This window comes from Panthera uncia, assembly GCF_023721935.1.
Source record: "Panthera uncia isolate 11264 chromosome C1 unlocalized genomic scaffold, Puncia_PCG_1.0 HiC_scaffold_4, whole genome shotgun sequence".
Classification (NCBI taxonomy): domain Eukaryota; kingdom Metazoa; phylum Chordata; class Mammalia; order Carnivora; family Felidae; genus Panthera; species Panthera uncia.
This window is the reverse complement of record NW_026057585.1, coordinates 98,354,123-98,366,420: the sequence shown is the minus strand read 5'-3', so window position 1 is coordinate 98,366,420 and position 12,298 is coordinate 98,354,123.

Here is a 12,298-nt window from a genome sequence, read left to right as displayed (position 1 = left end):
GGGGACCATCTTCCCAGTCAGAGAGGGGAGGTCTGGACTTTGGGGACAAACTTCCCAGTCAGAGAGGAGAGGTCTGGACTTCGGGGACCATCTTCCCAGTCAGAGAGGGGAGGTCTGGACTTCGGGGACAATCTTCCCAGTCAGAGAGTAGCCTGGACTTTGGGACAATCTTCCCAGTCAGAGAGGGGAGGCCTGGACTTCAGGGACCATCTTCCCAGTCAGAGAGGGGAAACCAGAACTCCAGGGAGGGTGAATGATCAGTCAATGCACGAACTCTGACTGTGTTCTACGAGACACAAAGCACGCCAAGTCAGCAGTCTTAACCAAGTCAGAGTCTCTTGCAAAGCTGCAACCCAAGGTCAGAGTGAACGTACTTAGATTTAAACGCATGTTCCCTTCTACCGAAAGGCCTTTGGTTCAATTACCAGCGAGCTTCTGTTGCTGAAAGGCCTGGGGCTCGGTTCAGAGCCCTGACTTTGCCTTCACTTGACTTGTCCCTACAGGGGCCCTTGTGAGCCCCAGGCCCAACGCCTCTTGCTGCACAGGCAGGGCTGCTGGTCCAGGGAGCCAGGGCAACACGAGGAAACCAGAAGTCATCTTTGCCAAGGGAGTAAGCTCCTAGCACTGAAAGTGCTAAAAAAAAATGGATTCTGGCAACATGGCTCTTGGACGTTCCAATCCTGGAAAAGGAGGTGTCGTCTTCATCCAGGAGATGTGGAAATCCACTCAGGAAACCTTCCCGATCCCACAGCGCGTGTCTCGGGAAGCACTGATGTACCTTCAGCACCCATCGGCTACTGACTGTGCTCAAGCCACGCTGGGTGGGGAGGGTGGGGACGTCCTGGGCCTCGCGGGGCCCCCGAAGAGTGACATGGGCAAGAAATCGCAGACGTGTCAAATTGCAACCGTGAGCGGTTCTGATCCTCGAGAACAGCACTTTTAAGGCGCCTGGGGTGGCTCAGTCGGTTAAGCGCCCGACTTCGGCTCAGGTCATGACCTCGCGGTTCGCCGGTTCGAGCCCCGCGTCGGGCTCTGTGCTGACAGCTCAGGGCCTGGAGCCTGCTTCCGATTCTGGGTCTCCCTCACTTCCTGCCCCGACACACTCCCCTGCCAGGCTTGGAAAGGAACCCGATGACTTTTACCCCCAGCCGTTAAGGGTCCTCCTGCCTTTCACAATGACATTGAAAGCTGGAAGGCCTTTTTCTGCCCTTGCACCGGCCTCCTGCACAAAACCTGACCCGGAAGCAGGAAGGTGATGGTGGCTCAGAGGAGCCCCAGAGACCCATCCACATCTGCGGTGACTTCCGTCCAGGCTGGGCAGAGACAAACCTGTCTCGAGAGTCGGGGCCGGGGGGGAGGGAGGGCTTGAGGGTGTCTCAGGGACGAGACTCAAAGAAAACCTCACTTGCATGTTTTCCGCCTCGGAAATTACCGTCCGTGCATGTCTGGTGGAGCCGGCTTTCCCAGGAGAGCAGCCAGCACCCTGTTTCTCCCAAATTTCAGGAGCCACCTGTGCCTGCCTGTCTCTCCACTGATCCCGCAGCGTCCCTGGGTGAGCGGCGAGCAGGGGCGCTGGCTCTTGGGGGCTGCCAGCCAGAAGCCTACTGCCCTCCCCTTTGCCAAGCTGGGGGCTTATTCATCTAAAGCCTCGTAATATTTAGAATCCTTAGTTTCCCCTTTTCTAGTCCTTGCTAGATGGAGACCTGAAACAGCCAACTCTGGGAGACAGCCGATGCGTTGATGGGGAGAAGAGCTTAAATGCTAGAGGACCGCCGACCTGGATGGTCACTGGGAAAAGGGCCTGTCTGGGAAGTGCAAGGCCAACAGAAGACACGATTGCCTAAAACTGCCCCCGCGTGAAGAACGGAGTACAAAATACACGTATTTTAGGAGCAAGCGTTACTGTCAGTTATTGACCACCCCCCTCCCAAGTCAGCAAGAAAACTGAATAAATTTAAAGTTTCTAATGTAGCAGGGGCACCTGGGTAGCTCAGTTGGTTGAGCCTCTGACTCTTGATTGCGGCTCACGTCCTGATCTTATGGTTCCGGACATCGAGCCCCACGTCAGGCGGAGTCTGCTTGGGATTCTCCCTCTCCCTCTGTCTTTGCTCCTCCCCTGCTTGCGGTCTCTCTCTCTCTCTCTCAAAATAAATAAATAAACTTAAAAAAATAAAATAAAGTTCCCGGGGTAGCAGATCCTGGTTGGCTGTCCCCCCCCCCCCCGTCCATGCCCCTCTGCTCCTACTCACGGGCTCTGATTTGGTTCGGGTGACCCAACATCTACTCCTCAGGCCCATACCTCACGAACTCCATCCGACGGCTCCTTCCCTTGCCACCGACTGGCTGGGGCCGGGCCTGAGGCATCACTCAGGCCAATGAGACGCGTGGGAAAGTCAGGGGCTTCGAGAAAGATTTCCTCACTCATCACAAGAGACGCCAGGAAAGGCTGGACGGGAGGGGAGCTGGCGGAAGACAGAGTCAGTACACAGAGGACGGCAGAGCAGAAACACGGAGAGAACCTAACTCCCTGCCGTCACCGGGCCACTGGACGCGACACATCACGAAGCTGCTCTATGTTTTGTAAAACGGTTAATGTTCTGACTACTTAAGTCATTCCGAGCAGGAGTCTTCTCTTACTTGCAGAGGAAGGAATCCTAACTGATATATCCCGTAACCTAAGCAACTTGGGCATCACAGATGATCTTGGAATTTAAGAAAAAAAAAAAGAAATCACTTAACAGAAACAACATCTCTGCTATAAAAAGGTTCAACGACAGCAGAAACCGCCCTCCCCCCCACCCCCCACCGTCCTCTCCCTGCAAAGCAGAGCAAGCGAGGGCAGTATCAGGCAGTCATGGTCTGGTGGTCACTTCCCGGTGCCCATGGGGGTGACATTCCATGACCGCAGGAGACGGGAGGGCGCAGGGACTGCTCGGAGGAAGATGCGAAACGTTTTCAACGTCAGACGGGACGAAGCTGATGTTTGCTTCGGGTGGGGAGTCCGAGCTTTGTTCTTCAGACCTGGGCTCCCTTCCCGTCTTCACGCCAGAGATCCGCCCCCCAAAACTGTCAAAGGGCTAAGTACGGTGGGAGTGAAAATGCCAGAGGCGGGTTTCCCCAAGGAGAGGTGATTTCTGAACTTCAGACAATTTCCAAATACAATCCGGCCCCCAGCCCAACCCCTCCTTACGGAAAAGGAAGAGCCCACCAGGCCCCGATAAATCCCTCCACAGGCTTTCTGTCTGCAGTTACTAAAAACAAAAACAAAAACAAAACTCTCACTGTTTCTGGATTTTTCTCATTGCCTTCCCCACTCACTGGGAAGCAACCAGGCTCCTTAAGCAACAGGGCTCCGTAAGACGTTTACTTTTTCGAACAAAGGATCAGACAATTAGAAATGTTTTTCTAAGGCCCAGTCCAAATTTCCTACAAACGCAGTAAATCCTCTAGAAACAAATTCCTGATTCTCTCCGCTAATCCCACAAGTCTTTTTCTCAAGGTGTCAGTGTTCCCGGAAGCTGACAGTGAATCAAACCAGCAGAAAAAAAAATGAAAAGGTGGGTTACCTCCTTTGTGGGTTGAGGGAGGACCCGGGACCGGGGGCCGCGGGGCGCGGGGCTCGCTCCACCTGTCTGACCTGTTGGGTTTGCGGCCTCTGGGCCTGGCACCGGGCACGGCTGCCAGGGGCTGGGCTCACTGCCAGCACCCGGGCCCCTCGGGAGGTGTGCACTCACCTGCGGAGAGGTGCTCCCCACCCTGTGACCACCACTCCTCCCCCCCGCCAGCCGATCGGCACTGGTACATCTCTCCTGAGTCTGAGTTTGTACCTAAACCTAAAGCTGGTGGTGAGAAAGAACAAAATGAAAGAGGAAGGAGGGAAGGGGAGACAGGAAAAACCTAGCTCTCACCCACCAACAGTTCCTCGGTGACGGTGACGGTCAGGGAGGTAAGCTGGGTGGGACCAGGAGCCTGGGCGAGGCGGTCATGGTCATCATCTTCGGGATCAAATTCCAGGGCTGCTCCTTCCCTCTGGGTGGCTATTTTGGGAAAGCAGCTTTACTCCAGTAGACTGGCTTCCGCGGACACTGGAATCCGGAAGACTCACAGCTCTGCCAGGCCTGGGCGCAGGTACAGGCAGGGAGAACAGCACCCGAGAGCAAAGGGCACATTCCAGGCGCCCTCGAAACTCTGCTCTGATCACACACAGGCCCACCTCTCCCCCTTGTCCCCAGCCCTGCTCTCTCTTGTCCTCAGCCCTTCGGTAAGGATCGCAGAGCACCTGGGATACTGTTTGGTTACAAGAGGGGGTTCCAGCTTGATGTCTGCACCAGGGTGCCGATGGGCACAGCCGCTGGGGCTGGTGGCCTCAGGCCCAGCGGCATCACAGGCTGTTTTCTTGCCACCCGGGACAAAGAGTCCTTGGTGGCCAGATCTAGCCTCTCTTCCCTTGCACTCTCTGCTGCCCGTCAAGTGCAAGTCCGTGGTGAGCACGTGAGCTCACAGCACCGGCTGAGTGCAAGGCCACACCGTGCATGGGAGAGGGAGGCGGGCCCCCGACCGATCTCCTGCCTCGGGGGTGACAACGCCGCTTCCCCAAAGGAGGGAAGGAGAAGGCTGCCTGGGCCGGGCGGGGCCCCGGGGCAACACTGGGCTCTGTGAAACCCCATCTCAAAGCCAGCAGCTAGCTCAGACCCCACGAGGAGCCAGCTGTCAACAGGCCAGCCCAGAGGCACGCACAGCAGTGGGGCATGACCCGGGTGGGTCCATCCTGGGGCCTTCCTCTTCCTCCTCCTCCTCCTCACTCTCAAACAGCCAGTCCTGGGTCACAGGCTTTCAGAAAATCCCCCAAGCCCCGGCCAACTTCAGACCGCCCTGGCCCTTAGATCATCTGCTAGTCGCTGGGCTAAGACCCAAAGTAACAAGAGAAAAATACATATCTAGTGATTTCGGAGAACCGAAACGCAAAGGTGCTCACCGTCACCTCGGGAGCTCCCCGTGCCCTGAGATACTCCAGGGAAGCATTTACCGAAGGGGGCTAAAAAGAAAAAAAAGAAGGTGAGGGTTTCTACCCCCCCAAGTGGTAGGCAAGAAATCTTTCAAATTTACATACAAAGCCCCACGATAAGTCATTTGGGATCCCCCAAAGTGGGAAGGCTGCTTGTGGTCAGAGCAAGCGTGAGTCAACGAAACAAACAAATGAGCCGGATGAGGTCAGCCTTTTGGAAAAGGAACAAAGAAAACTGAAAACTGCACCCAAGCGAGAGGCAGCTCACCATTCCCAAACGGTGGTCACAGAAAGCCCGTTTCTGAATCCTGGAATCCAGTGGTTCTCAATGTGGGGGGCGGGGGGTGATTCTGTCCCCCAGGGGGCATTTGGCAACGTCTGGAGACACTGGAGGTGGGGGGGTGCCACCGGCATCTAGTAGGTACAGCCCAGGGATGCTACTAAACTTCTCACAGCTCACAGGGTACCTCCCGAAACAGAATTACCCAGCCCCCAATGACAGGAGTGCCGTGATTGACCAACAGCCTAACACAATGAAAAATATTTTTCTCTCTTCCATAAAAGTCCCGGGCAAATAGTCACCTGTAGTCCCTGGACATGTCCCTCAGCCCGGCGGGCCACGGGTGGGGACCCCCTCCTGGGGTAAGGCTGGGTGATCACGGGGTCTGCATCTTTGGAGGGACCTCTGGGCACACACCCCAGCTCTCCAGGCTGTCACCTGCCGCGGGCCGGGGGCTCCCAACCTCAGAGCTTACCCCACTGGGGTTCAGTGCTGAAGGGCTCACGAGGAAGGGAAAGAGAGGTGACAGTTCCACTGTCACAGCGGACGGGCTCACCCGCGGCAGGTGCTTCACGGGCGTCAGTGACCTTTCACATACTTTGTCCCGCCTGAATAAATAAGAGCCTCGCCCGCCCGTTAAAGCGGTCTTTCTGCGTTCCTGACCCGCCAGCCCAGTGGGACAGCAGAGGCCAAGTGCACAGGGGTGGGGAAGGGAGAGCCGAGCGTCCACCTTCACATCCCACGGGGGCAGGGCACGGAGGGAAGCTGGGAGCTGATCGAGAGCCCCGAGCCAAGAGCAGCCGGACTCCTCCCCAGACCTGTGGAGACACGCCTGGTGAGCCCCAGGGGGCCAGAGCCGAGCTGATGGCAGACACACGTGGGGGACACCCCAGCGCCTGGCTGCAGACCCCTGGGGGTGAGTCCCGCGGAGACAGAGGCTCCAGAAATACAGAGGCTCGAGTTCTTTCTGGTCTGTCACGGGCTCGGCAAATGCTCCACAGAAACCAACCAGAAAGCTGGGTGGACAGGAAGGACACAAGCCCAGAGCTGACAGCGGCCGCCTCTGGGGACTTGGGAGCTGGTGGGGGGGGGGGGGGGAAACGGGGAGACGCGGGCCGGAAATGGGCCTATCCCACGAACTCCATCTACTTCGGGATCCTTTGACTATTTATAAGCGTTACCACTAATTTCATCATTTAAAAAGAACATTCAAAAGAGGGGCGCCTGGGAGGCTCAGTCGGTTGAGTGTGCGACTTCAGCTCAGGTCATGATCTCACGGCTTGTGGGTTCAAGCCCTGTGTCAGGCTCTGTGCTGACAGCTCAGAGCCCGGAGCCTGCTTCAGATTCTGGGTCTCCCTCTCTCTCTGCCCCTTCCCTGCTTGTGCGTGCGCGCGCTCTCTCTCTCTCTTTCAAAAATAGACATTAAAAAGAAATTAAAATAGGGGCGCCTGGGTGGCGCAGTCGGTTAAGCGTCCGACTTCAGCCAGGTCACGATCTCGCGGTCCGTGAGTTCGAGCCCCGCGTCGGGCTCTGGGCTGATGGCTCGGAGCCTGGAGCCTGTTTCTGATTCTGTGTCTCCCTCTCTCTCTGCCCCTCCCCCGTTCATGCTCTGTCTCTCTCTGTCCCCAAAAAAATAAATAAAAAACGTTGAAAAAAAATTAAAAAAAAAAAAAACAAATTAAAATAAACAAAAAGAACATTTAAACGAAAAGGATGAGAGCAGGATAGCTCGTATCCGAACCCGCTTTCCCGGGAATACACCTCACCTGCTCGGGGAAGCTCCCCCCTGTGGGCCTGCATGGGCTGCTGTTCCCGGTCACCAGACCCCAGACAACTGGCCCAAGTGAGACTACAAAGGCCAAAGAGAAGGACAGAGGCGGGGAGGCAGTGCCTGATGCCAAACAAGGAAATGAGAAATACAGCTCATGTGCCAGGCCAGGAGCCCACGTGGGAGGGGGGCCGCAGGCCTGACACCCCCACATCTCCTGCCAACATCCTCTGAGCGGGTGGCCGTCCCCACGGACGGTCCCCTCAGACCCAGACAAGGTTCTGGAACCATTGCTCCCCACCGAGGTTCACAATGAGGAAAGTCCTATGTGGCTAAAATGCCCCCCCTCGAACCCAAGCGTGGCACCTCTCATAACCCAGCCTGCTCTCAAGGCACTGCACCCCGCTCCCGGACCCTCAGAACCCGAGATCTGGTTTCCCACTTAAAACCTTGCCTCAGGGGGTGCCTGGGTGGCTCAGTCAGTTAAGCGTCCCACTTCGGCTCGGGTCATGATCTCGCGGTTCGTGGGTTCGAGCCCCGTGTCAGGCTGTGTGCTGATAGCTCAGAGCCTGGAGCTTGCTTTGGATTCTGTCTCCCTTGCTCTCTGCCCCTCTCTCTCACACACTCTCTCTCTCAAAAATAAATATTTAAAAATATTAAAAACAAAAAAAAACCTTGCCTCAGGTCTGAGCTCGGCTCGTCCCTACTGCTTTATCCTCCCACGACTTCTCTCCATCATGAGTTCTGGGCTCCCCTCCCCTCTGTTACCCACAGCCTGCTGAATAACTCACACGTAGGTTCCCCAAGACCTGTCACCGTTCCAAATTGCCCTGTCCTGCAAGAGGGACACAGACACCCAGAGACAAGGCTGGAGCTGGGTGGACAGGGGCTGACCCAACGGGACAACTCACAGACTCCAACATTCTTAGGACCACCCACTGCCTGCTAATATCAGTGGCAAAACCGGAGAGCGATGTTTGACCATAAAAGATCACAATTTGGGGCTCTGGGTGGCTCAGACCATCTGACCCTTGATTCCGGCTCAGGTCATGATCTCACTGTCCATGAGATCCAGCCCTGAGTCTGGCTCTGGGCTGACAGTGCGGAGCCTGCTTGGGGATTCTCTGTACCCCCCCCGCCCCTCCCCCACTCACGAGGTCTGTCTGTCTTGAAATAAACAAGTGAACTTAAAAAAAAAGAGAGAATATCAGCTACGAAGGCAAACAAAAGCTGCCTGGAGAAGTCACTTCACTGCCAGAGGTGCAGTGAAATGGGCCAGCGAGAGGGAAGCTGCTCCTGGAGCCCCAGTCTGGGGTCCTGGCATGCCTGCCGGCTCTGGGGGGCAACTGGCGATCTGAGATGCAGGAAGGAAGAGAACGGAAGAGAGAGAAGCCGAGTCAGACACGAATCCACGGCACTGGGCAGTGAATTGATTGGGGGGGGGGGGGCGGAGAAGCTACTTCTGCCCTCCGAAGGATGGGCCCCGGCATCAAGTCCGTTTGTCAGTGACCCCATCAGGACCCAGGGTCCGAGCGTGGTCGGACGGCTCAAGGCCGGCCTGAGAGACATTACAAGGAGGGCTGCGTGTGGACCCCCAAACGTTGCCCTTCCTGCTCCCACACGCTGATGGCTCACTTTCCACCTACACCCTCAAGTTCCGGACGTCCACGGACCTGGCCCGACCCCTGGTTCACTGAACCAAACCTGCCCTCTGCAGAGTAACAGGCACCCTGATGTGCAAACTCGTTGCCTGAGCCGGGACTGCCTCGTCCTCGTCCCGTTCAGGGGATTTTGCATTTGAGTGTAGAGTAAATTTGCTATCTGGCTTAAGCCAAAAGAACCAAGCTCTAATTTTTAAATGTCAGCCACAAACCAGCTCGCTGAAAGAGACGGGGTGGGGGTGCGGGGACGGCAGAGCAGGGGAGATCTCTCTGAGATCACAGACCAGGGCCCTGGCTCACGGATGCTGATGCTGGCTCTCCTGACCCCCACCCCCGCCCCTGCCCTGTGGCACTGGGGAGTCTGCCCTGAGCATCCTCTCTGCCAGCTTTACCAACTGACTTCCGCTTATCCTTCAGGCTTCCAGAACTGCAAGAGAATACACTTCTGTTGTTGCAAGCCCCCCTGTCCCCCCAGTTTGTGGTAATTTGTTACAGCAGCCACAGGAAACTAACACACCCCTGGAGTCATTGATTAACTCATTAAACAGCAGCAATGGGGGTGGGGTGGGGAGGGAGGAGTAAGAAAGCCCTTTGATCGACCCAAGTTCCTTCCCTTCCTCAGCAAGTACTGTTAGCCCAATGTGGTCTTCTGTGGATATTCGCACAGACACCCCGACATGACAGCTGGAATTCAAAGTCTAGTAAATAACACAACTGATACTAAACAAAAGCAACGAATCAAAGCAAGGCTTTGTTTTCAAATGGCACCCGCTCCCTTACTCTGATATGGGGGGGGGGGGGGGGGGGGCAGCTTGCCCTTGAGATCCACTCATTAACTCGTACCTTACACACAGCGCTAACCTGTATGGGGATGGGGGTTTCTGACCCACAGTCATTTGGAAGCAGAACTCAGAAGGGTGGAGAAGGTCTGCTGAAATCAGATCCACCGACAAAACCAAGGGGAGACAGGTGAGGGGCAGAAAACGGAAGGGACGGAAATGCTATAAAACACGGTCACCGACACTAAAAAGCCCCACGCTCCGAAGCTGGGGCCTTCAGGCCATTGTTCCACACTACACAGCACGGCCACGGCCACGAGGGTTCAACGCGATGATCTGGCTCAGCAGGAAAAGGTAAAATTGTGTTTATTCTGCTTGAAGCAGCATACCGTTCCCTTGGTCTGCCTGTCCCTGCAGTGGGCTCCAGGGTGGTCCCCCCCTGCCCACGGGGAGAGAAACCACCCGAGAGGTCCTAGGCAGAGGGTGTCCACCCTCTCTTCCCCGTTACCCCTACCCTGGGTGTCGCGGAGGGATGCGGCCACCACTGTATCGAGCGCAGAAGCAGTTCACCAAAGTGCCCCGGCCACGTGACCACGGGAACGCATGAAGACAGGAATAAAGGAACGAATGAATGAATTTCAAAGCATTGATGAAACGTCTGAATTCTTCACTAGGCTCTTCCTTTTCTCCCTGCTGACCCTGACTCAAGCTTGATTTCTCTTTCATAAAATTCCTGGGACCGGTTAACCATGGAAACGGCCACGACGGTATTAACTCCCTGGAGGGCAGATACCTGCAATTCGGGAGGATCAAGAAAAAAATGTAAGAAATGCGGCTTGGTGTCCTGGCTCTTTTTTTCCCTTTCAGCTGCCAACTGTTGACGTGACAAGAAAGTTCAAGGACAAATAAAATCAGAAACTGTGGTGGAGAGACCCTGGCAGGGGAGGGGGGTGGGGGGGGGAGGCCGGCAGCCTCCTGGTGTCCACACCCGTGTGCGAGCCCCTCCCCCGAGTGCAGGGGTGACCCACGCCTGGTTTCTAACCAACAGAAGAACGGCAAAGGTAATGGGACGTCCCTCCCGTGCTGCAGTCCAGTCCTCAAAGTGCCTGCACCCCCACTGCCGTTCCCTCGGCACCCCGTAGTCACCCCCTCTGGGCAGCAACAGCGTGCACACACTGAGTCACCACGTGCATCGGAGTCCGGCTTTGCCACGACCACACTTACGCCTAAGTTTCCTCATATGTGAACAACGCAGACAACGTTAGCTTCCTCACGGCGCCGACACAAGGATTAAATAAGGTGCTTAAAACAGCGCCTGGCACACAGTAAGAGCTCAATAAATGTTCGTTGCGTGTGCATTAAGTATGCACCTTCTGCTGTCCTGACCGGACCATAACGTCCATGAGGGCAGTGACAGTCTGTCTCACCCGCTGTTGAACACAACCTTCAACACAGGGCGGATCGAGGAATACGAGCGGACCAGCTCCCGTGATCCTCCTGGAGACTCTTTGAGGGCAGGAGTTATTTATTCCCCGGTAGGAAAAGAAAATGGGTTGAGGAATGTTCAATTCTTGCCCAGTACCCCTGAGGAAACGAGAGATACAGTGAGGACCATCTCACCTCAAAAAACGTTCTCTGCATTTCTCTGCTGCCTTAAAAACAACTCATAACAAAGTTAACTTGACACATATTTAAGGAAAAGCAGAAGTGTTAGCCCCCAGTACAGTAATTAGGCTTAAATGGAAACAATTCACATAAATGAGCATAATTAGCACCGTGCGTACACAGTGGCAGCTCGGGTTTCTAGAAGCATTTGGGAGAAGGTGTGATTCTTCGGTGCAGGGGAGAGAACGGGAGAGGCGACCGAAGCGTTGGCTTTTTTTCCGCCAAATCAGTGTTGAATGATGTGGCTTATGAATCGCTCTAAGGGAATGGAACTTTTGAAGTGTTTGGGGGGTTAGATGCATTTCAGGGGATAAGACAGTCCTCAGCGGGCACCGAAGTGGGGTGCCGGATTGGAATTGTGGGGCAGCCAGCAAGAGGGGGTTACTCCCGAGACCGAGAGGGAAGAAACCCAGGGACAACTCCGCCCACTTTGCTAGAGGCCAACAGTCTCTCAGGAAAAGTCTGCACCCCTCATCTGTGCCCCCCATCTGGTTATGCCCTGATTAAGGAGGGGGTGATCAGGGCAGGGAGACGCCTGGGTGGTACCCAGGGTGAGTAAATTCAACACAGCCCCCACCCCCAGCAGCTTTCTCAGAAAACGATCAAGAGCTGTTTGTCTCTCCAGGTTGGAGGCAAGGGATGTTAATCTCCTTCCAGATTTGGAGACAATTCTGAAAAACACCAGCCTGGCAGAGATCCTGGAGGAGGGATAGCATTGCTTAGGGCTCAATCTCGTGGGCAAGATTGAAAAAAAATTTTTGTTTTTTTAATGTTCATTTATTTTTGAGGGGGGGGGGGGACAGAGTCCGAAACAGGCTCCCGGCCCTGAGCTGTCAGCGCAGAGCCCGCCACAGGGCTCGAACTCCCAGACCGCAAGATCATGACCTGAGCCGAAGTCGGACGCTTAACCGACTGAGCCACCCAGGTGCCCCAACGTGGGCTAGGATTTTAAACTGGCTTCACCCCACCACGGGTGGTGGGTTTCAGAACAGACGGGTTATGGGGACAGCAGTCTTATCCACTTTCATCTTTAATCCATTTTAATTAATTTTATTGCGACATGATGTGACAACCTCAGAACATGTCTAGCGCCAGGATCAGGAATCAACTCAGCCCAAGTCAACTAACCCTGCCCCCCCA